The 26,404-nt window shown below is 43.5% G+C and overlaps 1 protein-coding gene and 2 long non-coding RNA genes across 5 annotated transcripts in view; 2 read left to right on the top strand and 1 right to left on the bottom strand.

Moving 5' to 3' along the window:
- The window catches only part of IGLON5 (IgLON family member 5), a 677,528-nt gene that overhangs the window by 86,977 nt on the left and 564,147 nt on the right, over nt 1–26,404 (top strand). The gene's annotated exons all lie outside the window — the stretch shown is intronic.
- Nucleotides 1–26,404, top strand: part of LOC137521800 (uncharacterized) — a 188,100-nt gene that overhangs the window by 79,561 nt on the left and 82,135 nt on the right. The window contains exons 2-3 of one of the 2 annotated variants that reach the window (XR_011022206.1): nt 7,213–7,352; nt 8,398–8,804. This is a non-coding gene — a long non-coding RNA (uncharacterized lncRNA). Of the gene's footprint in view, nt 1–7,212; nt 7,353–8,397; nt 8,805–26,404 lie in introns of those variants that run through there. The other variant, XR_011022207.1, reaches the window with a different exon arrangement.
- The window catches only part of LOC137521799 (uncharacterized), a 100,227-nt gene that overhangs the window by 57,542 nt on the left and 16,281 nt on the right, over nt 1–26,404 (bottom strand). Inside the window, exon 2 of the long non-coding RNA XR_011022205.1 lies at nt 19,354–19,436. This is a non-coding gene — a long non-coding RNA (uncharacterized lncRNA). The remainder of the gene's footprint in view (nt 1–19,353; nt 19,437–26,404) is intronic.

Genomic DNA, 26,404 nt, shown 5'->3' with positions numbered 1-26,404 from the left:
ACATACCGCACATTCCCTGACATATTCCTTGCAGTCTGATGCCATAGAAGGCCACCAAGCACACCTGGCAATCAGATCCTGCGTTCTGGCAGCACCAGGGTGACCAGCACTCTTATGGGCGTGAAACATTTGTAAGACCTGTAGACGAAAAAACAGTGGGATAAACAAGACCCCCTCCGGTTTTCCCTCAGGGACATCCTGCTGAAAGGGACCCAAAACCTTTGTCCAATCCTCCCAGGTCTCTGTGGCTGCTAACACCAGCCTCTGCGGGATGATGGACTCAGGAGCGGGGGGCTGTGCTGTCTCTAATTCGAAACATCTGGACAGGGCATCTGCCTTGATGTTTTTGCTGCCTGGAGTGTATGTGATAATAAATCTGAACCTCGTAAAAAATAACGACCAACGGGCCTGTCGGGGACTTAGTCTCTTAGCCCCCTCGATGTATTCCAGATTCTTGTGATCAGTATACACCGTGATCGTGTGTTCTGCCCCTTCTAACCAGTGGCGCCATTCTTCAAATGCCAATTTAATGGCCAGAAGTTCCCGGTTGCCTATGTCGTAGTTTTTCTCTGCCGGAGAAAACCTCCGAGAGAAATAGGCACACGGGTGCAACCTTCCCTGCAGCCCAGAGCGTTGAGACAGCACAGCCCCTACTCCAACTTCTGAGGCATCAACCTCCACAATGAATGGGTAAGAGGTGTCTACGTGTCTCAATATGGGTGCAGAGCAAAACAATTTTTTCAAGTGAGAAAAAGCTGCCTCAGCCTCAGGAGACCAGTGGTTGGTATCTGCCCCCTTTTTTGTGAGACTGGTAAGAGGGGCAATTATCGTGGAGTATCCCTTTATGAACCTCCTATAGTAATTTGCAAAACCTAAAAATCTTTGCAGGGGCTTCAACCCCACTGGCTGTGGCCATTCCAGGACAGCTGTGACCTTGGCAGGATCCATTGACAGGCCTGAGGTGGAGATCACATACCCTAAAAATGTGACAGTGGTCACCTCGAAAATACATTTTTCCACCTTGGCATACAGCATATTTTGCCTCAATTTGTCCAACACGAATTTAACGTGGACCCTGTGCTCGGGGAGGTTGTTGGAATAGATTAGTATATCGTCAAGGTATACTAGTACAAACCTACCCAACACCTCCCTGAATACCTCGTTGATTAATTCTTGAAAGACGGCTGGCGCATTGCACAACCCGAAGGGCATCACTAAGTACTCGTAATGCCCGTCGGGAGTGTTGAAGGCCGTCTTCCATTCATCACCCTTTCTAATGCGGACCAGGTTGTATGCACCCCTCAGATCTAATTTTGAAAAGATCTTAGCGTTGGTGACTTGCGTAAATAAATCGTCTATCAATGGTAACGGATAACGATTCTTCACCGTGATTTTATTCAGGCCACGGTAGTCGATGCATGGTCGCAGCCCTCCGTCTTTTTTCTTAACAAAAAAGAATCCGGCCCCTGCAGGCGACCGGGAGGGGCGAATGAACCCTTTGGCTAAATTGTCACGAATGTACTCCTGCATCGCTATTTTCTCTGGTCCAGACAAATTATACAGGTGACCCCTAGGGGGCATACAACCGGCACGGAGATCGATGGGGCAATCGAAAGGGCGATGAGGAGGTAACTTGTCAGCAGCCTTGGGACAGAATACATCCGAGAACTCGGAGTATTGCTCGGGAACCCCCTCCACATGCAACTTGGTCTGACCTAAAGTCACCTTCCCTAGACACTGTTGGGAACAGAAGTCTGACCAACTAGTTAATTGTCCTGTAGCCCAATTAATCTGTGGCGAATGGAGCTGCAGCCAGGGCATTCCTAAAACAATTGTGGAGGTGGTCATGTGTAATACAAAGCAACTTAGACTTTCGTTATGCAGAACCCCAATAGTGACTTCCACCTCTGGTGTCTGAGACAGCGGACGGTCCCTTTGCAGCGGGGAGTCGTCCACAGCAGTAACCTGGATAGGTGGTTTTACTGGGGTGAGCGGAATGCCCAACTTTTCTGCGAACTCTGAACTCATAAAGTTAGCCGCGGAGCCAGAATCAACAAAGGCTTCTGTGGCTTCAGATTTGTCCCCCCATGTAATCATACATGGAAGGAGCAAACGTTTTTCGTTTAAGGGTATGAGCCGGGCACCTAGGGTGCTACCCCCTACCACTCCTAAACGGTAGCATCTTCCCGGCTTGTTAGGGCAGTTCTGTACTATATGCCCCCCTTCAGCACAGTACAGACACAGCTGTTCGGTCATTCTCCGTCTTCGCTCTACCTGGGTCAATTTTGACCGAGCAATCTGTATCGGCTCGGATGGAGGCAAGACGGGAGAAGGTGAAATAGTAGGAGGTGGAGTCACTGGGACCGTAGTGTAAGATACCCCTCTGACACGGGAACTACCCCTGGTCTGTTTTTGGTAGCGCAGCCTGCGGTCGATTCGGATGGCCGCTGAGATGGCCTCATCGACTGTTCTGGGCTCGGGCTGGCTTAACATCAAATCAGAGACCTCATCGGACAGCCCTGACAAGAAACGATCTAATAGGGCATAAGTGTCCCACCTGGCCGTAACTGACCACCTCCTAAACTCGGCCGCGTAATCTTCGACCGGACCTTCGCCTTGACGCAAAAGCTTGAGCTTCCGCTCAGAAGTCGAAGCAAGGTCCGAATCGTCGTAAATTACTGCCATAGCTTTAAAGAATTCCTCTACAGAGGTAAGAGCTTTGTCTCCGGCGGGCAGGCTATATGCCCAAGACTGGGAGTCGCCAGACAACAAAGTCTTTATAAACGTGACCCTCTGGGTCTCAGTACCCGAAGATTGGGGTCTCAACTCAAAATAGGACAATACTCTACTCCTAAAATTCCGGAAGTCAGATCTGTGGCCGGAAAAGCTTTCAGGTACAGGCATACGTATGTCAGAGCTAGGAGAGGATCGCACATGATCCACTGATGTCTGGAGGGTTTGTACAGACCCTGATAGAGCATCAATAAGAGTTATGTGGGCGCCCAGTACTTGATTGATGTTGTCCACCGAAGTGGCAAGTACACCCAGACAATCAGTGTTTGCGTCCATTTTGTATTTGGGTCTGGCGTTCTGTAACGATCGGTGAAGCACAGAGAGGATCTGATTACCGGTGATCTGCAGTATCACTGGGAATACAGATATATACCAGATTATAAGTGATCTGCAGTCTCACCGATAATCCGATATACTAGCTAACCTCTGTTCACCTGAGTAGAGTGTAGTGTTTGGTGTAACAGTAACACTTTGAGGACTAGGCCTCAGTGCAGCAAGGAGTACTGCACAGATTCCTTCTGCAGACCTGAGCTCTCCAAGACGGGAGGAGTCAGACTGACAGTAGGAAGGATGTCTGGAAGTGACCCTCAGGAGGAAAGGTCGCTAACAGAGCGAGGAACCGCCTCTAACGGTAAGGTCGGTTCTCGAGGTCGGACAAGCCAGGTCGTACACACACGGACAGATAAAGTACAAGATCAGGAGGCAAAGGCGGAGTCTAAGTACAGGCAGGGTTCAGTAACGGGGTATCAGAAATATCGAGGTACAGAATCAGGAGACTGAGGCGGAGTCTAGAAACGAGCCGGGGTTCGGCAACAGGGTATCAGAAATATCAAGGTACAAGATCAGAGTTCAGAAGGGTAGTCAAGGCAGGCAAAAGTCATAACAAATAATCACAATCAAACTAGTACTTTAAGCTATCAACAAAATCTAGCTAAGTGTAGGATTACAGCTCCAGCTGGTCCCGGCACACTTGCGGATCTGACTACGGATCTGGGTGCTTCCACATATGTGATCGCACGCCAGACAAAGAGCAAGTGAACAACCAGCAGTATATATACTCTAGGACCTTTCCAGGACCTCCCTAATTGCTGGTCCAATGAGAGCAGTGGAATTTGTCAGCTGACCCAGCTGGTCAGCCGACACCCTTCTAACTGCTATTTAAACTCTGCCTCTGTGCTCGCGCGCGTGTAAGTCTGAATCTTGGTGGACTATCAGTCCCAGCCACACCAGTACTGTCTTGCAATGTATCCAGTGAACTGAGTGCGGGAGCCGCCTCCGATGCGGATTCCGCCGCTCTGCCTAAGCGGCATGCGGCGTTTTTTCCGCGTTGTGACGCCATGCTGGACGCGGAAACAGCCGCCTCGCCTTGAGAGACAGCGGCTTTTCCGCGTTTCATCACACTACTGAATTTTGAGGTTACTTCTGGCTACCTAATACTAAGGGGCACCTGTAGTTACCTATGACGGGCAAGGGAAATAAGGGAGAAGTCACAGTTGGGCCACATTTGGGGTGCAGTTTGGTGGGGGTTTGTAGGTTCATGGAGGGCAAAGTTTAAGGTGCCAAGACATCTGTGCCTATAGGCCCCAGTGAGATAAATCCTGGCCTGGATATACATGTTTGATGGTTTTGCCCCGTGGTCAATGATTCTGGGCCAAGATTACCTTCCTAATTAGCACAGCTCTAGAGGTTTCTTTTTGCTTCAGATCACCTCCTGCTCTTCTTAGGTCATAAAACTCGAGGTTGGAAGTTTCTCCAACACAGATTATCCCAGCATGTTTCCAAAGCTGCCAGATTACACATTGCTCACCAATGGCCTTCCTGCCTTCTTTATCTGTTGACCTCACTGATCTCAACATAATGGATATTCTTATCTCAGAACGCCTACTGGTGATTGTCAACAATACCCTAGAAATATTCATTAACCTCCTTGGCGGTATGGACGAGCTCAGGGTACCGCTCAGGCCCTGGTTGGCCGATTTTCAAATTTTTTTTTTTTAAAAACACGCAGCTAGCACCTTGCTAGCTGCGTGTTGGGGACGATTGCCACCGATTGCTGCCGATGCGCCACTACCCACCGCGTAACAGGGCCCCCCCGAGACCCCGGGTGCAGCCTGGCCAATCAGAGCCAGGCAGTGCTGAGGGGTGGATCAGGACTCCCTGTGACGTCACGAAGTCGATGACGTCATTCCGTTCGGGGGAAGCCCTAAAGGAAATTTCCAGATGGGCTTGACTGCCGGCGGCGATCGGAGGGGTGGGAGGAATGCCGCAGGGAGGGGGGAATCATGTAGCTTGCGCTAAGCTAGCTACATGTTTTAAAAAAAAATGCAAAAAATACTGCTGCGCCGCCACCTTGGCGCAATCAATAGAACGCCAGGGTGGTTAAGACCTGGCAACCTTGGCTATCTTTATCATAAACATATAGTACAAGGATATATAGTAAAAAAGTATTTTTGAAGAGACAAAAAAAGTTTCAAGATGATCTTAAATTTTAATGCCTCAAAAGTTATTTTGTAAAAACAGAGTTCACAAATCTTCAAGCAAATTCATCTTTGCAAACAACATCCCATTATCAAGTACCAAAAACATATGTTGAAATATGCGATTGTTTAAAAAGGCGACAATGTCGACTTGTTTCGTAGTAACCTCCTTCAGACCTTCACAAACATAATCTAAAATGTGCTGTATAGAAAATACAACATTAAATTACAGTAATTAACAATAAAGCAAGCAAACTGCACCAAACAATAAAAATGAATATGAAAATTAAATTGCAACAATGGTAACATAATCAAAAATACCAAGATAAGAGCAGACCAGAAAAAAATAAATAGACCCAAGAGAAATAAGCCAGAAAAAAATAAGCCAGAAAATAAAAATAAAATAAAAAATAAACATAAGGCACCTGAAAAAAAGAAATAACCAAACTGTGTAGGAATCATAGATCCTATAGAAAACGGGAAGGAAAAGAGAGCAGACAAATCCACCTCACCACTGAATGAAGGGAAAGGAGGAGATACAGGGAAAAAACCAGAATACCTGTAATATACAGGACAAAAATTGGGACGGGCACCATCTGGACAAAATCAAGCCAGGAAACACCACCTAAAATAATTACACAATATATAATATATAAAAAGATAATGCGCTATTCAATGTAAAAAAAATGCTCCGACATAAGGATACTTCAGAAATCCGGTAACTAACAAATATAATTGGGCAATATATAGCCATATTGCAGGGGCCAAATAGTTCGTAAATAATAATATATTTACAAATCAGGAACCACACTAAGAGCTAAAAGTAAGGAAACAGTCAAAATAGTAAATTCCGTGGCCTTTTATCAGCCAAAAAAATCAGGATGCTAACAAAACTAATAAACCACCAGAAATACTCACTACCTTGGCTATCTTGTCACTCGGCCTTCGATCATGTGCTTTGTCTTGTTGACTTGTCCAGTGAGAAATTAACTTTGAGCCCAATGTCAATGTCCTCTTGTTTTCTGATGCTTCCATAATTGTTGAATATCTGTGACTTTTCATTCTTTTTACTTGTTCTGCTACCAAGTGCTGTTCTGCTTTCCTAATTGATGCAACATTGCGCGGCCCTCTTTTCCGGGCATCTCACTGCGTGTATGTTACATTTGAAAATGTTAATAAAATATTTGAAGCTAAAAGCCAGACTAGATTAGCCTAAGTGTTAGCAAGTGTGCAGTTCAGCCTCCTGTCTGAAAGAGGCCTTAGGCTACAAATATTAGAAGCAGCGGATTAGCAAGGCCTTCATCAGGGCAAGGCATTCAGCAGATGTGGCTCTTCTGTGGGTAGGACTCACAAGAGTGATATGTGCATGCTACCCAGTTAAGTTATACAAAACAGAAGCGAGTTTAAAAAGAACCTAAAAGCCCCATCCACAGAACCATATCCAATCTATACCTGGCACTGGTGAAGGCCAAAACTGTGGTCTGCTAGTTGGATTATATGGCTCTGTAAAATGTTTAGGCTACAGGTGGGCCATAAAGCAGCAGTTCTGGAAGTCAGCCTGGCCTCTCAGGGACATAAAGGGATGATCTACATATTCTACTCTCTGTCCAAAAGTGATGCATTGTGTCTGGTTCTCCCTGTTCTCATGGAGGGGAGATCTGTAAATACAATCTGTATAAAGAAGGCAAATTTCTACTTTGTGTATCTTTTATTCATTTTATGAGAGGAAGAGGGCTTTGGGGTACAATAGGCCCATTGCAAAAAATCCTAGTGACTCCATTGCGTAATCGTTTACCGAGTAGTTATGGTGGCAGATTAACAAAAAAAAAAAGTGTGTTGAGAGTGTTTTGTGGACAGTTTTGGTTGGAGTGGACATTTTGGAGAAGACGAGGTACTGGCTTTTATAGCAGAGCATCACATGTGGTCTTTTCTATTACATCAGGCTTCAAAGGTTGTGATGGAGGTGCGCTACAGAGTAAAGATTTGGCAACATGTACGTAGAATGCCATGGTGGAAGTACAGGACCATGATGGGCAAGACTTTCCTCTCTGCCAAACCACTTTCAACTACCGCTGGATGGAGGTATTGTCAGGGTAGTGTTGGAACTTGAATTTGGGATCCTGAATTCAGAAACCTGAATTTTGCCAAAGACCACACTTAAGCACCAAAGCTAGAGGACAGGGTCACAGGGAGGTCCCTCAAGCCACGCGTTACATGACTCCAATGCTACCTTCTTCCGGTTTGGAAGGAGGAAGCATCAAGAGCAATGAGGAGCGCAACTCTGTACTCTAGCTTGAGTGCTGAATTGAGGTTTTCAACATCGTTCGGGTTTCCGAAAGCAAGCCAAGTGCATCTAGAATAGACACCTGTAATCTCTTGTTTTACGGTACCTTGAGGCTTAGCTCATATTGCATTGGACCCACTAGAGGCAGCCTCTATGATGCTCCAGAGATGAGCTGAAATCCACTACAGTGCCATGTTGGTACAGACAACTGCCATTCATTGGAAGTATGACAATGTAGTCCGCTGTCGTTCCCCCACCCCCCAAAAAATCATACCTTTGGGCAACAAACACAAAAACTGGACTGAGGTGGACCGGCCCGTAGAAAATCTTTCCACCCATTTCATCACAAGTGCAGAACAATGAACTTAGTGTGAATAAAACCTCATACACATGCCTAACTTAAGTCAGCTGGGTCGGTCGATGGTGACCGCCTCAACCGATAGGCATGTGTACAGAGGCCCCCGACCAGCGGTGGCCGCTCTGCAAGCGGCCCAGCACATCAACTTGGCCTAGCAGTGGCCAACTTCTTAGAAGATGCTTCTTCCCCGCCCGCCTGGTGATGCCATGTGCCACTCCATTGTCCCTCTGCCCCCCCCCCCCCCCCCCCTCATAACAACACAGCTGACATGCATCTGTACAGGCCAGTGCAGCGATGTCGCCAAAGGGAATCGGGTTCCGACGGATGAGGTAGGTTAGGTGTGTACGCACCTTCATTCAGTGCCAGTGACCTAATCATGACGTCATTAGATAGAGGTGACAGATTTAGCGTTTATATTCATATTCTTTCAGAATCATGTGATAGGCGGCAATGTTGCTTGAATAGACTTTCTTGCCGTCACACAGCACTGGGCTCCTGCATCTCCCGAGTCCCATAGCAGCTGCGTTGTCTGCAATGGCTTGAGCTGCACTATGGTGACACGACCAAGATGGCAGAGAAAGAACTCCGATAGTGGAAGGAGGAGGAACCTCAGGCAGCACAAAGTGAAGGAAGATATTAATATCTCACATCTCTTTCCGTAAGACAAAGCCCATTCATCCCATATATGTGACCGGGTTTGCAAAGAGTCTGTAGATGCAAAGGAGGCAAGAGAAATAACGTTTTGTAGCCATGGAAGCAGAGACTTTTATGATATGGCTTTCTTAATTCACGGAGGTTAAAGGGGAACTCCTGTATAGCAGAAACCGCCTCCATCCACACTGCTGAACTTATTCTGATGAAGATCACTTTATAACCTAAATAAATATAAAATATCCTGATGGCATCATCAATCTGTATGCACTATCCTAGCAGCAGGGCTGCGGGTACAGACTGATACTGACTAAACTTTCAGCTTCCTGTCTTGTCCAGAGCTACTTTTCCCAGGCTCAGCAGGAGAGTCCGGCAACTGGTATTATTTTAAAAGAAAAAATCCATATCCTTCTCAGTTTAGGTTCCCTTTAAGTGCTTCAGAAAACAAGACTGCATTCCACCCAGTGGATCAAAGAGAGCTCAGAGAAGCTCTTTTGCATTGATAACAACAGAAGTTTTTTTAACTCTTCCTGTACTGGTCTTTGCTACAAATGTTCTATTTCTTAACTGTAATACACATACATTCCTGCCTTGTTTTCTAAAGCACTTAAAGTGAACCAGAGACGAAGCACCCTCATGTATTTTACCATAGAAATCAGTGGGAACATTAGAGAAAACATTTACCCTGCTCTCTGTTTCATCCTCACTGCTAAAAGTGTCTGTTATCTAGCTGAGATAAGAATCCCGGACTGAGCATTGAGTCTGGCTTTGCTATAATGACTCAGCTATAATGATTCCTGAGCAGAGCCAGCAGGGGGCAGGCTTGGGCTTGAAAAGACACCAAAGAACCCAGTCTCAGCTATAATGATTCTGTAGTAAAGCCAGACTGACTGCTCAGTCGGGGATTCTTATCAGAGGTGATAACAGGCAAATTAAACAGAGAACAATGAAACAAAGAGCAGATTAGGTGTTTACTGTCATGTTTCCACTGATTTATAAGGTAAAATACATGAGGGTGCTTCATCTCTGGTTCTTTTTAAGCAGCCAAACAGACAGCTTGAGATAAGGTTTTATTGCAGGAAAGTTCAAAGGGCCATTATTTCTGCTTTGTTTTATAACTTAAAAGACAGTGTGGTTTTAACCACTTCACCACTGAGGGGTTTTACCCCCTGAGCACCAGAGCAATTTTCACCTTTCAGCGCTCCTTCCATTCATTCGTCTATAACTTTATTATTACTTATCGCAATGAAATGAACTATATCTTGTTTTTTTCGCCACCAATTAGGCTTTCTTTAGGTGGGACATTATGCCAAGAATTATTTTTTTCTAAATGTGTTTTAATGGGAAAATAGGAAAAATGTGGGAAAAAAATAATTATTTTTCAGTTTTCGGCCATTATAGTTTTTAAATAATGCATGCTACTGTAATTAAAACCCATGAAACGTATTTGCCCTTTTGTCCCAGTTATAAAACCATTTAAATTATGTCCCTATCACAATGTTTGGCGCCAATATTTTATTTGGAAATAAAGGTGCATTTTTTTCAGTTTTGCGTCCATCCCTAATTACAAGCCCATAGTTTATAAAGTAACAGTGTTATACCCTCTTGACATAAATATTTAAAAAGTTCAGTCCCTAAGGTAACTATTTATGTATTTTTTTTAATTGTAAATTTTTTATTTTTTTTTTAATTACAAAAAAAAAAAATGGGGAGTGTGGGAGGTAATGAGTTAATTTTATGTGTAAAAGTCATTTATTTGTATGTGAAAAATGTGTAGGGTGTAGTTTACTATTTGGCCACAAGATGGCCACAGTAACTTTTTGTTTTAATGCGACCTCCAAGCTTCCTTCCGGAAGCTTGGAGGAAGTATAATGAGCATGGACACGTGAGTTTTTTCTCACAATGATCGCGCTGCCCATAGGAGAGCAGCTGATCATTGCGGGGCTTAGATCAACGAACGGGAATGGATTTTCCCGTTCATTGATCTCTGGGCGAGCGGGCGGCGGCGGTTTTACTAGCGGCGGGCGGCGTGTTTACGAGCGGGAGCGCGGGCAGCGTCGGGAACGCGGAAAGTACGTGTTTCTCCGTCCCTGGTTTTTAAAGGATGGAAAAAGGGGCGGAGAAATACGTACGCGCGGGGGTAAAGTGGTTAAAACTGCAACTGTGACAGTATGATGCAATGTTATTAAAAACAAACAAACAAATTATATAACTGAAAATAAATATGAGACAATTCATTATATTTTAAGGTTTTTTTTTTTTTCGCTTCAGGTTGGTTTTGAATGGGAGGTTAAGGTTAGGCATCCGGAGAAGACATTTTATTATGAGGATGTATTACGGGTAACTAATCAGGGAACTTACCGTGAAAGGACGACACCAGAAAACCATATCAATGGCACCAAAATCAAACATACTCACTTGCCTAGCTGATCACATGACAGCATAGCGTTGTCACTCTTGAGCCCTGGCCCCTCCCATTACCCAGAAAACATCAGTGATACAGCAGGAAATGCATCTGTCATCATTGCAACTCCACAGCCTACACAATGCACTCCATACATATAGATGGCTGCCGAGCGACATCAATATATACATGATTTCTGGCAAATGTTTAAAGGGAACCAGAGATGAACACTGCGGCACAAAATAAACATGTCCCCCGATAGATTTTACAAAATAAAAACTATACCTGGTTATTTTCGCCGCTCTGGTGTCGTTTTTTGTGGGGTTTTTTTTTTGTTTTTTTTTACTAAAACTTCATGCAAAACACAGTTCATCAGAAAAGCATATTATTTAGTGGGCTGTGTGCAAAATGAAATCACCATTGCTAAAAACCTCTGATGACCAACAAATATACATTTAAAAAAAAACAACGTTTTTTAATATATCCTTACATCAGCAGCTCCTCCCATCTGATCACAGCTCTCTGTGATGCTGCCAGTATACAGAACAGGAAAGCAGAGCCAGAAGGGGGCAGGCTTGGGCTTGAAAAGACATCAGAGCAGACAGACTCGGCTATAATGATTCCTGAGCAAATCCAGACTGAATGCTCAGTCGGGGATTTTATCAGGGCTGATCACAAGCAGGCTGAGCACTGAAGGATGAAACAGAAAGCAGGGTAGGTGGTTTCTCTAATGTTCCCTCTGATATATATGGTGAAATACATGAGGGTGCTTCGTCTCTGGTTCACTTTAATCATATGTCTTGTTTGGAATGAGAATCTTTCATTGTGCTGGAAGTCAGACAGAGGCATTTATAATGGATGTGGCGTGCTTGATTCTGCTGCTTTACCACGGCTCCCGCTGGGCATACAAGTTCCATCTTGTTCACTATATCGCAGGCTGGTGCCTCAGAGAAGCTGGCGAAGCTCCAGTCTATAGTCACCGGGGGCATCTACCCAGCATGTGGCCAAGATGGCCGCTCCCCCGTCACCCTGGTTACGGGTTGGCGGGATACACCCGACTGCAGAGCCACATTGTGCTTCTTCTAGAGATGCTGGTGACGTTTATTTATATGAGTAATTCATCCACAATATTTAATTCAGTGTGACAACACACGCATCGGATTCTGCAATTAGCAGTTATTAGCCAAGTCACATCATGTCCCGGCATATTTTCAATGTGCATCAATTGCACACACTGGAGCAGTCCTTAAAGGGCACCCAACTGTTCTTGGATGGGATTGGCTAGTGGCTCCCATACACTGTACATTTTTTTTTTCGTTTTCGTTGATCAGACCTTCAAACTAATGGAAACACTAAATCATCCAAAAAAGATACAGAAAGTATTAATTAGGGGTTAGATTGTAGTAAGGATAAGCTTTCTGATTCAGAACAGAACTTGAGGCCGGTTTTACACTGCATATTGGCGGTAGCGGTGCAGTTTGGCTGCAGTAGTGTCTGAATCACACCAGAAACAAGCATGCAGCTTATCTTGTCATATCTGACAATAATGTCAGAAACGCCTGACCTGCTGCATGCTTGTTCAGGGTCTATGGCTGAAAATATTAGAGGCAGGGGATCAGCAGGACAGCCCAGTAACTGGTATTGCTTAAAAGAAAACAAGCAGTCGGGGATTACCGCGGTAATACGTGGTAACCCCCATCTGGCAGCAGGCTATACAGGAAGTGTCGCTCTCTAGCGCTCACTTCCTGTGGTCGAATCCATGACCTGTGCGGAAGTGTATTGCTAAAATACGCTTCGGCACATGCGCGACGCTTAAAATTGGCGGCGGTCGTTTTAAAACGTGCGCGTCGCCATAGACTTACATGACTTCCTGTCTGCCGAACATCACCACAGGTTGTCACAGGAGTCGCACGGTACGGTAGGTATGCGCTCATGTTAGATTAGGGACTTCTGGCGCACCGCAACGCGTCACATGTAGTGTGATATGTTCCACGGGCTTTCATTGCTCTAGCACTAGGAGGCGGTAAAATACCGCACCAGTGGGAAAGGCCCCTGAATCTCAGCTAAAGCAGACTGGTGCACAGGGGGTTAACTCACCCTTATAGCCACCTCTGTGGGCTGCTCTCCACATTGCGTCCCAGTATCCCTCACTTACTGTCTCCCCGTCCTGTCAAAATCATCTCTGAACTTCATTATCAGCTTGGCTCAGTAAACAATGACAGCAGAGAGAAGCAGGCCAGGCTTTCTCTGCTCTCCTGTAGCTTGGCCCTAAGTGTCAGAGTTTACATACCTCTGCCAACAATGTCAGCACTGCATGTGGGGAGGGGAGGGGACTGAAGAGTATAATGATGGGAAGATGCACTCACACAACATGGGGGACCAGAGAGGTCTGTGTGAGAGACAGCTACTAGTGAATGACATTCAGAATCTACAGTGGGTTGCAAAAGTATTCAGCCCCCTTGAAGTTTTCCACATTTTGTCACATTACTGCCACAAACATTAATCAATTTTATTGGAAAGACCAATACAAAGTGGTGTACATGTGAGAAGTAAATCGAAAATCATACATGATTCCAAACATTTTTTGCAAATAAATAACTGCAAAGTGGGGTGTGCGTAATTATTCGGCCCCCTGAGTCAATACTTTGTAGAACCACCTTTTGCTGCAATTACAGCTGCCAGTCTTTTAGGGTATGTCTCTACCAGCTTTGCACATCTAGAGACTGAAATCTTTGCCCATTCTTCTTTGCAAAACAGCTCCAGCTCAGTCAAATTAGATGGACAGCGTTTGTGAACAGCAGTTTTCAGATCTTGCCACAGATTCTCGATTGGATTTAGATCTGGACTTTGACTGGGCCATTCTAACACATGGATATGTTTTGTTTTAAACCATTCCATTGTTGCCCTGGCTTTATGTTTAGGGTCATTGTCCTGCTAGAAGGTGAACCTCCGCCCCAGTCTCAAGTCTTTTGCAGACTCCAAGAGGTTTTCTTTCAAGTATGCCCTGTATTTGGCTCCATCCATCTTCTCATCAACTCTGACCAGCTTCCCTGTCCCTGCTGAAGAGAAGCACCCCCAGAGCATGATGCTGCCACCACCATATTTGACAGTGGGGATGGTGTGTTCAGAGTGATGTGCAGTGTTAGTTTTCCGCCACACATAGCGTTTTGCATTTTGGCCCAAAAATTCCATTTTGGTCTCATCTGACCAGAGCACCTTCTTCCACATGGTTGCTGTGTCCCCACATGGCTTGTGGCAAACTGCAAACGGGACTTCTTATGCTTTCTGTTAACAAAGGCTTTCTCCTTGCCACTCTTCCATAAGAGCCAACTTTGTACAGTGCATGACTAATAGTTGTCCTATGGACAGAGTCTCCCACCTGAGCTGTAGATCTCTGCAGCTCGTCCAGAATCACCATGGGCCTCTTGACTGCATTTCTGATCAGCACTCTCCTTGTTCGGCCTGTGAGTTTAGGTGTAAGGCCTTGTCTTGGTAGGTTTACAGTTATGCCATACTCCTTCCATTTCTGAATGATTGCTTGAACAGTGCTCGTGGGATGCTCAAGGCTTTGGAAATCTTTTTGTAGCCTAAGCCTGCTTTAAATTTCTCAATAACTTGATCCCTGACCTGTCTTGTGTGTTCTTTGGACTTCACGGTGTTGTTGCTCCCAATATTCTCTTAGACAACCTCTGAGGCCCTCACAGAGCAGCTGTATTTGTACTGACATTAGATAACACACAGGTGCACTCTATTTAGTCATTAGCACTCATCAGGCAATATCTATGGGCAACTGACTGCACTCAGATCAAAGGGGGCCGAATAATTATGCACACACCACTTTGCAGTTATTTATTTGTAAAAAAAATGTTTGGAATCATGTATGATTTTCGTTCCACTTCTCACATGTACACCACTTTGTATTGGTCTTTCACGTGGAATTCCAATAAAATTGATTCATGTTTGTGGCAGTAATGTGAGAAAATGTGGAAAACTTCAAGGGGGCCGAATACTTTTGCAACCCACTGTATATTATACCAGCAAGCACCCCCTCAGAACTTGCAGCTCTAATCAAGTGTCTGATAAGTGCCTTCATGTGCTTTACTTTGCTTCATGGTAGGGCCCCCCTGGCCGGGCCCCATACACCTTTCTACCATGTGATGCCCTAATGGCGCTCTGGTGCCAGCTTTCATATACTTCCTCCTTCACAACAGGAAAAAGGAAGTGGCTGGATAGCTGGAATGCATCATGAAGAGCAGCGTGTAGTGTCTGTGATATGGAATCATCCGGAACAGGCTACTGAATCTGAAGCCTATCCCTGTTTGATTTCAATGGAATTATTAATTGGAAGTTCATTTGGGAAAGGCAGCAATGATTTTTTTGTAAAAAATAAATAAATATATGCAATAAAAAAAATACATAAATAGTTACCTTAGGGACTGAACTTTTTTAATATGTATGTCAAGAGGCAATATTACTGTTACTTTTTAAATTGTGGGCTTGTAATTTGTGATGGACGCAAAACTGAGAAAATGCACCTTTATTTCCAAATTAAATATTGGCGCCATACATTGTACTAATGTTAAACGTTGCAATAACCGGATCAAATGGGCACATAAAATGTGTGGATTTTAATCACAGTAGCAAGTATTGTTTTAAAACTATAATGGCAGGAAACTGAGAAATAATACATTTTTTTCAATTGTTTCTTATTTTTCCTGTTAAAACACAGAATAAAATAATTCTTAGCAAAAGTATCCTCAAAGAAGGCCTAATTTTTGGCAAAAAAACAAACAAGATATAGATTGTTTTGTTGTGATAAGTAATAATAAAGTTATAGGCAAATGAATGAAAGGAATGCTGACAGGTGAAAATTGCTCTGGTACAGAAGGGGAAAAACCCTCAGAGGTGAAGTGTGAAAATTTGTGGAAATGTGTTTCCTCATGACTGCATGTTAGTGGTTTACTTGAACGTCATTTTTTTGCGTAACGTAAAAATGACCTGAAATCAAGAATGCCCACAAATATGTAGATATCATCAGAATCCTAACCGTGAACATAATGTGAACATTCATGAACGTGAAATGACCCCTTACGATCAGCACTATTGATCAGTACAAAGCTGGCGGTTTCAGCAATCAGAGCAGTGCATGATGGTGAAAAAATTGTGACTCCCCCATTGATTTCCACTCAGCGAGAATCCGATAATTTATCGATTCAGGAGGACGTTAGCTTCCTTAAAGGATAAGTGCAGTTATAAGTGGAGTTATCAATTCTACTCAGGCGTGCATCTAATAAGGTACAGGTACTGTTTATGTCTATCTGGAGCAGAGATGGCTAACTTTGGTACTCCAGCTGTGACAAAACTACAAATCCCATCATGCCTCTGCCTCCTCGAGGTATGCTTAGAGCTGTCAGAGACTGCAATGCCTCATGGGACCTGTAGTTCCTCCACAGCTGGAGTGCCAAGGTTAGCCATCACTGATCTAGGGCAACCTCTCCTTTCTCTATTCTTTTCCATATGTAATCTCCCCAAGCACAGTCTTGTAATTCTACCCAAAGCCCAAGTAAAGCCCCTCATATAAGGCAGCCCCAGGCCAGGGCCTATGTGATCTTTACAGAAATCCAGCTCTGACTTCAGCAAAGCCTATTCATCACCTGATTACCCTGGAAGTATACTGTTGTGGGTTTTCCTTAAAGAGAACCCGAGGTGGGTTTGATGAATATTATCTGCATACAGAGGCTGGATCTGCCTATACAGCCCAGCCTCTGTTGCTATCCCAAACCCCCCTAAGGTCCCCCTGCACTCTGCAATCCCTCATAAATCACAGCCACGCTGCTGACAAACAGCTTGTCAGAGCTGGCTGTGTTTATCTCTATAGTGTCAGTCTGCTGCTCTCCCCGCCTCCTGCAGAACTCCAGTCCCCGCCTGCATCCCTTCCCTCCCTGCTGATTGGAGGGAAGGGACGGGGGCAGGGACCGGAGCTATGCAGGAGGCGGGGGAGCAGCTGAGACTGACACTACAGATGTAAACACAGCCTCACAGCACGGCTGTGATTTATGAGGGATTGCAGAGTGCAGGGGGACCTTAGGGGGGTTTGGGATAGCAACAGAGGCTGGGCTGTATAGGCAGATCCAGCCTCTGTATGCAGATAACATTCTTTAAACACACCTCGGGTTCTCTTTAAAGCAGACCTGAACTCAGAACTTCCTCTCTGCTCCAAAAGATATGCAACAACATAATAAACTTTAAAAAATATTTATTTGTTACAGCCTATAGAACAACTAGAAAAAAATCTGCAGTGTTTCTACTGCTTTCATGGAAGCAGATAAAGCAGACATCCTGTGTTTACAAATCAGCTGTGTCTGCCAAGGACTGACGAATTTCTGTGCTAACACAGCTGAGAGATCAAATTACACTTGTGATGAAGATGAAGGTGGATTAGACAGGCTCTTCTCTCTAAATACATACAGGGTGCATTTCTCTGTTTTCCTGAAAAGGGTCTTACCCAGGGGGGTATGCAGACTACTTGGGGTAGGGGTACCAAATGATCAGAGTGTAAAAACAGATCTCTGGATAATTTTGATTTGTAAATTGTTTAAAGAGACGCTGAAGCGAAAAAAAAAAATATGACATAAGGAATTGGTTGTGTAGTACGGATAATTACTAGAAGATTAGTAGCAAAGAAACTATTCTCATATTTTTATTTTCAGGTATATAGTGTTTTTTATAACATTGCATCATTCTCTAATATTTGCAGTTTACACACTACTCAGCATTCTAAATGATTTTACAGAGCAGGCCAGTGAACTATTGACCGGTCCTCTGGGGAGAAACAGAAAGTACATTGACAGACAGTTGAGGTAATAAGCTTCAGAAGGCAGAGCTCTCTGCAACTTTGAAAGTCGTGGAGCTCAATGGCTTTTTTTGAATAGATAACAACTGAGCTAGCAAAAGCTATTGGCCCTCATACTTAATAGAAGTGGTAAAATTGGTCAATGATTGGTCAATCAAAATTGGATGTGTGTATGCACCCTATAGGTGCCCACTAACGGTACAATATCCCCTATGATTAACCATCCAATTGTTTCAATCAATCCTTCAGGCCCACCAACAAACAGGAAATAATTAATCAATCTGAGATCTAAAGAATCATTTGGAGATTTGGATCGACAGAACGATTGATAGAATGATCTTCATCATTGATTGACACCACTAATGGTACCCAATCCAATTGACCATATGGTCAATCCTTTGGGAGATTGTACCATTAATGGGCTCCTTAAGACTGCTGAGGATGCAAAGAAGCGAAATGTGAGGTTTCTGACAGATCTGGACATACTTAGCTTAACCTATTTTGGTTCCTGGACGTAGTTTCTACGTCCAGGAACCATGCGCGCTCCCGCGGCCGATTGCGCGCGTGCACGCGCACTCCCGGCCGCGGATTTGGTAGCCAGGGAATCAATGTATCGGGCTACGGTGCCCGATCATTGATTCCTCTCCCCCGCTGAAAAAGCGATAGCTTCTCTCAGAAGCTGCGCCTTTTCTGCCCGTTCCCTGCCCAATGCGCCACTCTAAGCGTGTGTTACGCTTAGAGTGACGTCATGTAAACAAACTCATGGCCGCCATCTTGTGGCCAAAAAGTAATACTACACCTGTAAAAAAAATAATTTAAAATTAACACACATTTACATTATAAATCTATTGTTTACCTCCCACCCTCCCAAAACTACCCAAATAAAATGTTTACAATTAAAAAAAAAACCATTACAATAAAAAAAAAAAAAACATGTAAATATTTACCTAAGGGTCTAAACTTTTTAAATATCAATGTAAAGATGAAATATTTCTATATTTTTTTTTTTATTTTAAACTTGTAAATAGTGATAGATGCAAAACGGAAATAATGCACCTTTATTTCCAAATAAAATATTGTCGCCATACATTGTGATAGAGACATAATTTTAACAGTGTTATAACCAGGATATATGGGCAAATACAATACGTGAGTTTTAATTATGGAGGCATGTATTATTTTAAAACTATAATGGCTGAAAACTGAGAAATAATGAATTTTTTCCGTTTTTTCTTATTCTTCCTGTTAAAATGCATTTACAGTAAAGTGGCTCTTAGCAAAATGTACCCCCCAAAGAAAGCCTAATTGGTGGCGGAAAAAACAAGATATAGATCAGTGCATTGTGATAAGTAGTGATAAAGTTATAGGCTAATGAATGGGAGGTGAACATTTCTCACGTGAAAACGACGGAACCTGAATGGGTTAATGCAGGTTAAAAATAAAAGGTTTGTTTTAATTACATAAAAAAATGCAGGTCCCATCTACATGTATGGCAGCTTAATAACAGCTTTACCATTACACAAATCAGCATACCTCAGGGGGGCGGAGCTGTGACTCTAGAGATGGAAGTATAGTCTCAGTTAAGAACGTCAGTCTCAGACTTCTGGTTGACATAACTGTGAAGTATGAGGAATAATGACAGAAGTGAGGACAGAATTGGAAGAAAATAAAATGACATATAACAAGAACAAAGATATCTGCTTAAAAACATGTTTTTATTTTTTTATTTTTCTTCAGTGAAATATACTTCAAAGTTACCTTTTTGAACATACCAGTTTTTTGTTCCCATTTCTTCCCACATTACATGATCTTAGCTTGTACCTGAACTATTACAAGCAGAAGATGTCTATAACCAGCAAACAATTTAGCTTTGACATGACAGCAGAGAGAAGTGATTATTTAGCGTCCCCCTTGTGCATGTATGGCCTAGCGTGCGAATTCCCACCGTTGTGGCGCGCAGTCAGAGAAAACACACACGCACGTCTTGCTATTCCCCAGGTGCTCAGGGTAATACCTACACAGATACTTATTTACCTCGGGCTTCTCTGTTTTCTCTGAAATATCAGATGGAGAGGAGAGCACAGATGCTGCAGGCGGCCATATTAGAATATTAAAGGTCATCGCTAGTCAGGACTGATATTTCAGATTGTGTAGGTTGCTGGCAAGCTGAACCTCATGCTGATATTTTTTTATATCTCCTGGGGGCTCCGGCAGCAAGAAATCCTCACCAGATACCCCTCCAGCTGTGAAAAACTAACACCTTCTTGTTGGCTTGGTGGGAGGGGCTTCCATCTAGGCACTGCTGCAGGAAAGCATTCCATTGGTGAGATATAAATAGTCAGGGGAGTGGTTTAAAGCACGCCTGAAGTGAGAGGGCTATGGAGGCTGACATATTTATTTCCTTTTAAACATTATTACAGTTGTACAGAGGCGCCAGAAGTATGAAAGGAGGATAAAAACTTTAAAATATGGGGGGTTTAGCGGTGGACTTACCTCCCCAAGGTAGACACAAGATGCTGTTGTTTTTTTTTAAACAATGTATTTACTTTTTTTTTGGGAGTACGTAAATAGATGGTTTGCTTTAAAAAAAAAACAGCATCATGTGTCTACTTTGGGGAGGAAAGTCTGCCGTGAACCCCCCCCCCCATATTTTAAAGTTTTTATCCTCCTTTTATACTTCTGGCACCTCTGTACAGCTGTAACATTGCTGTGTCCACCCCTTGTGGAGGGGATTTGCCCCCCTTTCTTCCAACTACAGAAAGCAACTTCTTAAAGAGAACCTGTAGCAAAAAAAGTTCCCCTGGGGGGTACTCACCTCGGGAGGGGGAAGCCTCAGGGTCCCAATGAGGCTTCCCCCTCCCCTGTAGCTGCAGGCAATCCAGCGCTGGCTCCCCCGAAGTGTCCCGGAATCCTCCCTCGACAAGTCTGACAAGCGCTGATAAGCACTGATTTCTTTACCTTTCCTGGTTCCAGCGGGGGCGCTGTTGCGCTCTCCACACGGAGATAGGCAAAAATAGCCGATCTCTGTTGCGTCCGCTCTACTGCACAGACGCAGGAGACTTGCGCCTGCGCAGTAGTGCGGCCCGACAGTGATCAGCTATTTCCGCCTATCTCTGAGCGGAGAGCCGATACTGCACCTGCGCTGGAGCCGGGAAGGTAAATATTTACATCCCTGCTGTTCGGGGAGCTTTATCTCTGCCGCCGTGGGACCGAGGAGGACAGGGGAAGCCTCAATAAGATCCGGAGGCTTCCCACACCCGAGGTGATTACCCCCCAGGGGAGGTTTTTTTCGTTACAGGTTTCCTTGAATCCTGAGTGGGGACAGGACTAATCCTCCCCACCTGCCTATACAGTGGTTACCTGGACGGTAACCCAGATTTGTGAGTATAACAATATACTTACTCCTCCACTTCCAAATTTCCAGTACATACTACACTATATTGGGCTCTCGGTGTCCCCTCTTTTCTTCCTTTTAAACATTGCTTATTGCCTTGCTGTCCTGCTGATACAAACAATGCAATTTTATCACCAGACTGATTGTTTGGTCATATCAAGCGTGTCCAATCTGCTTCAGATTGAGAAAGAGGTCGATTTTGAGTGCTGCAAAAAAATCGATCACCTTCCCAATTGAAAGCAGATCGGAAGTGCTGGAAGTGATCAAATGATCAGTCTACAGGTGAAACTCAAAAAAGTAGAATATGGTGCAAAAGTCCATTTATTCAACTTTGTAATTCAGTAATTCAACTTAAAGGAAACCTGTAATGACTAAAAAAAAAAAAAGTTTCACTTACCTGGGGCTTCTGCCAGCACTCTGAAGCCTCCCTGTGCCCGCGTCGTCTCTAAGTCATCCTCCGGTTCCCCGCCGCACAAAGTTTCGTTGCCACCGACTTGCAAGTCGATAGCCACTGCGCCTGTGCGGCCCTCGCCACGGAACAGGGGCACGCGCACCCACAGGGACGCGTAGGGGCCGGTGAATTGTGATAATGAAGCTCAGCCAGGGGACCTGAGGATCGTTCAGGGCTGCAGGGGGCTGCCAGGAGCCCCAGGTAAGTGGGATGGCAGCCAAAGAGATCAGCAGGACTGCCAGGCGTAAATAAATATGGCAGCCACCATATTCCTCTGTCTTCAGGTGGCCTTTAACCCATCAGAGATTGAGTATCAGTGCTGGACAGTCAGTTGTTAAGATATGTAAAGCATTGCAGACCATTCCAAAAACATACGTTTACAGTGATGCATACTGTATGCTTCACTGTATGTAACGTGTGGCGCTGATCCATTGCGTTGCGTTGCTGCTGTCGCAGGGAACACAACGCGCCGGTCACAGTGAATGCGGCCTTCCTGGCACATTTGCAGAGTGTTTTCCCTCCCCCATCCAGCGCTGAATATCCCCTCATTCAGATGTCAGCAGCATTTACATTTTTTTCCTCAAAGTTGACTTTGAAACGTGAGGACAGCTATTGAAGACTATGTAATTTAATCCTACAGAGACTCCTTTTCCAGGCTGTCCTAATGTAATCTATACAGCTGGAAAGTGTAATTAATTTCCATCTATCAATAACGGGCGCTCAGGAAGATGATGGGGATGATGATTAGGATTAAAGTAATAAAAAAGTCATTAATATCTACATAGATTTTACATTGCAGCTATTGCATATTGAACAAATAATAATAATAATAATAATATGCCACCCTTTAAATGAAAATAATAAAAGTAATGGTAGTAGAATAATTTGTATTAATAATAATAATAACAACAACATTATTGTTTTTGTTGTTGTAGTTGTTATCATTATTATTATCAATTCCTTTTTTATATTAATCATTTATTATAATAAACAAGTAAAACGTAGTAGTAGCAGTAGCAGTAGCAGTAGCAGCAGCAGTAGCAGCAGCAGCAGCAATAATAGTAGTAGTAGTAATAGTATAATAGAATGACTGATATTATTATTATTGTTGTCATTATTATTAATACAATAACAACAATTACATTCTTCTGATGGAAAGACTGGTAATAATAATGATAATTAACTACTTTACCCCCAGCCGTACGGATTTCTCCGTCCCTTTTTCCATCCTTTTACCACCAGGGACGGAGAAAACCGTACTTCCCGCGCTCCCGCCGCTGCCTGCGCTCCCGCTCGCTCATGTGCGCACTCCCGCTCGCCCGGAGATCAATGAATGGGAAAATCCATTCCCGTTCGTTGATCTAAGCCCCGCAATGATCCGCTGCTTCTCCGAGAAGCAGCGCGATCATTGTGAAGAAAAAAAAAGTTCCCAGCCTCATAGCACTTCCTGCAAGCGTCCTTCCGGACGTTTGCAGGTCACATAAACATAATGTTACTGTGGCCATCTTGTGGCCAAATAGTAAAACTACACCCTAAAGCATTTTTCACATACAAATACATTACTTTTACACAAAAAATTAACTCATTACCTCCCACACTCCCTAATTTTTTTTTTTTTGTAGTTAAAAATAAAAAAAAATTACAATTAAAAAAAAATACATAAATAGTTTCCTTAGGGACTGAACTTTTTAAATATTTATGTCAGGAGGGTACAACACTGTTACTTTATAAACTATGGGCTTGTAATTAGGGATGGACGCAAAACTGAAAAAAATGCACCTTTATTTCCAAATAAAATATTGGCGCCAAACATTGTGATAGGGACATAATTTAAACGGTTTTGTAACCGGGACAAATGGGCAAATAAATTTCATTACAGTAGCATGAATTATTTAAAAACTATAATGGCCGAAAACTGAAAAATAATGAATTTTTTCCCACATTTTTCCTATTTTCCCATTAAAACATATTTAGAATAAAATAATTCTTGGCATAATGTCCTACCTAAAGAAAGCCTAATTGGTGGCGAAAAAACAAGATATAGTTCATTTCATTGTGATAAGTAATGATAAAGTTATAGACGAATAAATGGAAGGAGCGCTGGAAGGTAAAAATTGCTCTGGTGCTCAAGGGGTAAAACCCCTCAGTGGTGAAGTGGTTAATAAAAACATTATTATTACGGTATTATTGTTGTTGTCATTGGTGTTTTTGTTATTATTATTATGATTATTATTATAGTACTATTAGTATTATTGTTTTAATTGATATTACTGATTTGTATTAAACAGCCCTTTACTAATGAGAAAAAAGAAAGAGTCCTGAAAAAATTGGCTCCACCACCAATAATTCATAATTGTCATAATTTATCAGTTCAAAGTATGTTTGTATTATGGGGCAATCCAAGAGGACAGTGTAAGTCTCTCTAATGCTTTTAATCCATCAGGTACAATTCAGTCACAGGAAGTGTAAAGGGCGGCCTGACAGTCGTTACTCTGATCTCCTCGCTTCTTCAGAGGTTAACCTTTTGGCCTCTGACAAAGCGGGGAGACTTGTGAAACGGCTGTCAGGCTGTCCTTCCTGTGACTGAAATGTACCTGATGGCATGAAAGAATTGGAGAAACTTACACTGGTGCCCAGCTCTGTTCTCTTGGATTGCCGTATAAACTTGTTCTACTGCTGTGAGCACGATGTATTCCCAGCATCCATTTTCTGAGCTCTGCCAATCAGCTACCTCTATCTCTTTACCTTAAGGCCTCGTTCACATCATTTAGCGCAGATGGATGTGTGATCGGAACGCAACGCGTCCAATCGCACGCCATCTGCGCTACTATGCGCTGCGCTGCAGATCCTATTCACTACAATGAATGGGATCTGCGCTGCGATTACCAAAAATGCCACGGAGCGCATATGATGGGAACGGTAGATGGGCTGTCTATGCCCCTCTACCGTTCTTGCGCGCCGCACACTATACGCGCTGCCAAAATGCGCACGGCAGCGTGTATAGTCTGAACGAGGCCTAAGGCCTTTCTTCTATGTTTTGTGTTGTATTGACTTTGAACTAATAAATTATGATTATTGCAAATTATTGTTGGTTCTTTCTTTCGTTTTGTCATTTGTGTAATTGCCTTGTAGCTTGGTGTGCAGATGTGTATTCATACTACACAGCAGGCCAATACCAATTATTTTATTTAATTATCTGTATGTAAAGTATTTATTATCATTAATTTAAAGCACTCGTAGGAAAATATTAGCTAATTTTTATCTGTGATTTTGTATTAATCTAGAACCCCTATCAGGCTAATAATAATAATCTTGTATTGCATCAGCACCACGGAATATGTTGGGGATTTATAAATCAATACTAATAATAATAATTGAAGGACTGGTCATTATCACTACTGGTAAAAATTAGAATATCATGCAACAGTCTATTTATTTCAGTAATTCCACTTAAAAGGAGAAACTAATATATGAAGTGGAATCATTACATGCAAAGCAAGGTATTTCAAGCCTTTATTTGTTATAATGTTAATGATTATGACTTACAGCTTATGAGAACCCCAAAATCATAATATCAGACCATTAGACTATTGTGAAATGTTCTCGGCTCAAAGTGTCAGCCTCTAATCAGCTCATTCATCCAAACACCTGCAAAGGGATCCTATTTCATATATTAGTTTCACTTTTCAAATTGAATTGTGGGTATCTCTCGACTTACGAACGACCCACCGATACGAACGACATGGATTCTGTGGGAACAAGTCAAAAACAATTTTCAAATTTGGACTTATAGTCTTTTTAGAAAATCGATAAAAAAAATGCCTTTTAAAGTGAACCAGAGACGAGGCACCCTCATGTATTTTACCATATAGATCAGTGGGAACATTAGAGAAAACGCCTACCATGCTTTCTGTTTTATTCTGCACTGCACAGCTTGTTTCTTATCAGACCTGATAAAATCCCCAACTGAGCATTCAGTCTGGCTTTGCTATAATGACTTAACTATAATGATTCCTGAGCAGAGCCAGCAGGGGGCAGGCTTGGACTTGAAAAGACATGAGAGAACACAGACTGAGCTATAAATATTCCTGAACAAAGCCAGACTGAATGCTCAGTCGGGGAATTTATCAGGGCTGATTAGAAGCAAGCTGTGCAGTGCAGAATGAAACAGAGAGCAGGGTAGGTGTTTTCTCTAATGTTCCCACTGATATATATGGTAAAATACATTCCCTTTAAACTTGTATAAGCAGGTACAGGGGGCAGAGGTGACACAGAGGGGGACACTGGAGGCACAGTGAGGGGCACAGAGGATGTACCGGGGAAAGAGGTGGCACAGGGTTCCGACTTAAAGAGACACTGAAGCAAGAATAATTCTCGCTTCAGAGCTCATAGTTAGCAGCGGCACGTGTGCCCCTGATAAAACGCCGCTATCCCGCGGCTAAACGGGGGTCCCTTCACCCCCCCGCAAAATCAACGACCAAATTGGTCGTAGATTTTGCTGCTGATGAAGGCAGGGCTAACGGCTGCAGCCCTGCCTTACAGCGCGTCTATCAGCGGCGCATCGCCGCCTCTCCCCCGCCCCTCTCAGTGAAGGAAGACTGAGAGGGGCGGGGGAGAGGTGGAGATACGCGCTGACAGACGCACGGGGGGCAGGGCTGCGGCGGTTAGCCCTGCCCCAATGCGGAAGCGCTCCCCCGCTGCACCGAGGGGGATTTGGGGGTGAAGGGACCCCCGTTAAG

The sequence above is a fragment of the Hyperolius riggenbachi genome, chromosome 6, assembly GCF_040937935.1.
Source record: "Hyperolius riggenbachi isolate aHypRig1 chromosome 6, aHypRig1.pri, whole genome shotgun sequence".
NCBI classification, from domain to species: Eukaryota; Metazoa; Chordata; class Amphibia; order Anura; family Hyperoliidae; genus Hyperolius; species Hyperolius riggenbachi.
This window is presented reverse-complemented; position numbering and strand designations above follow the sequence as displayed.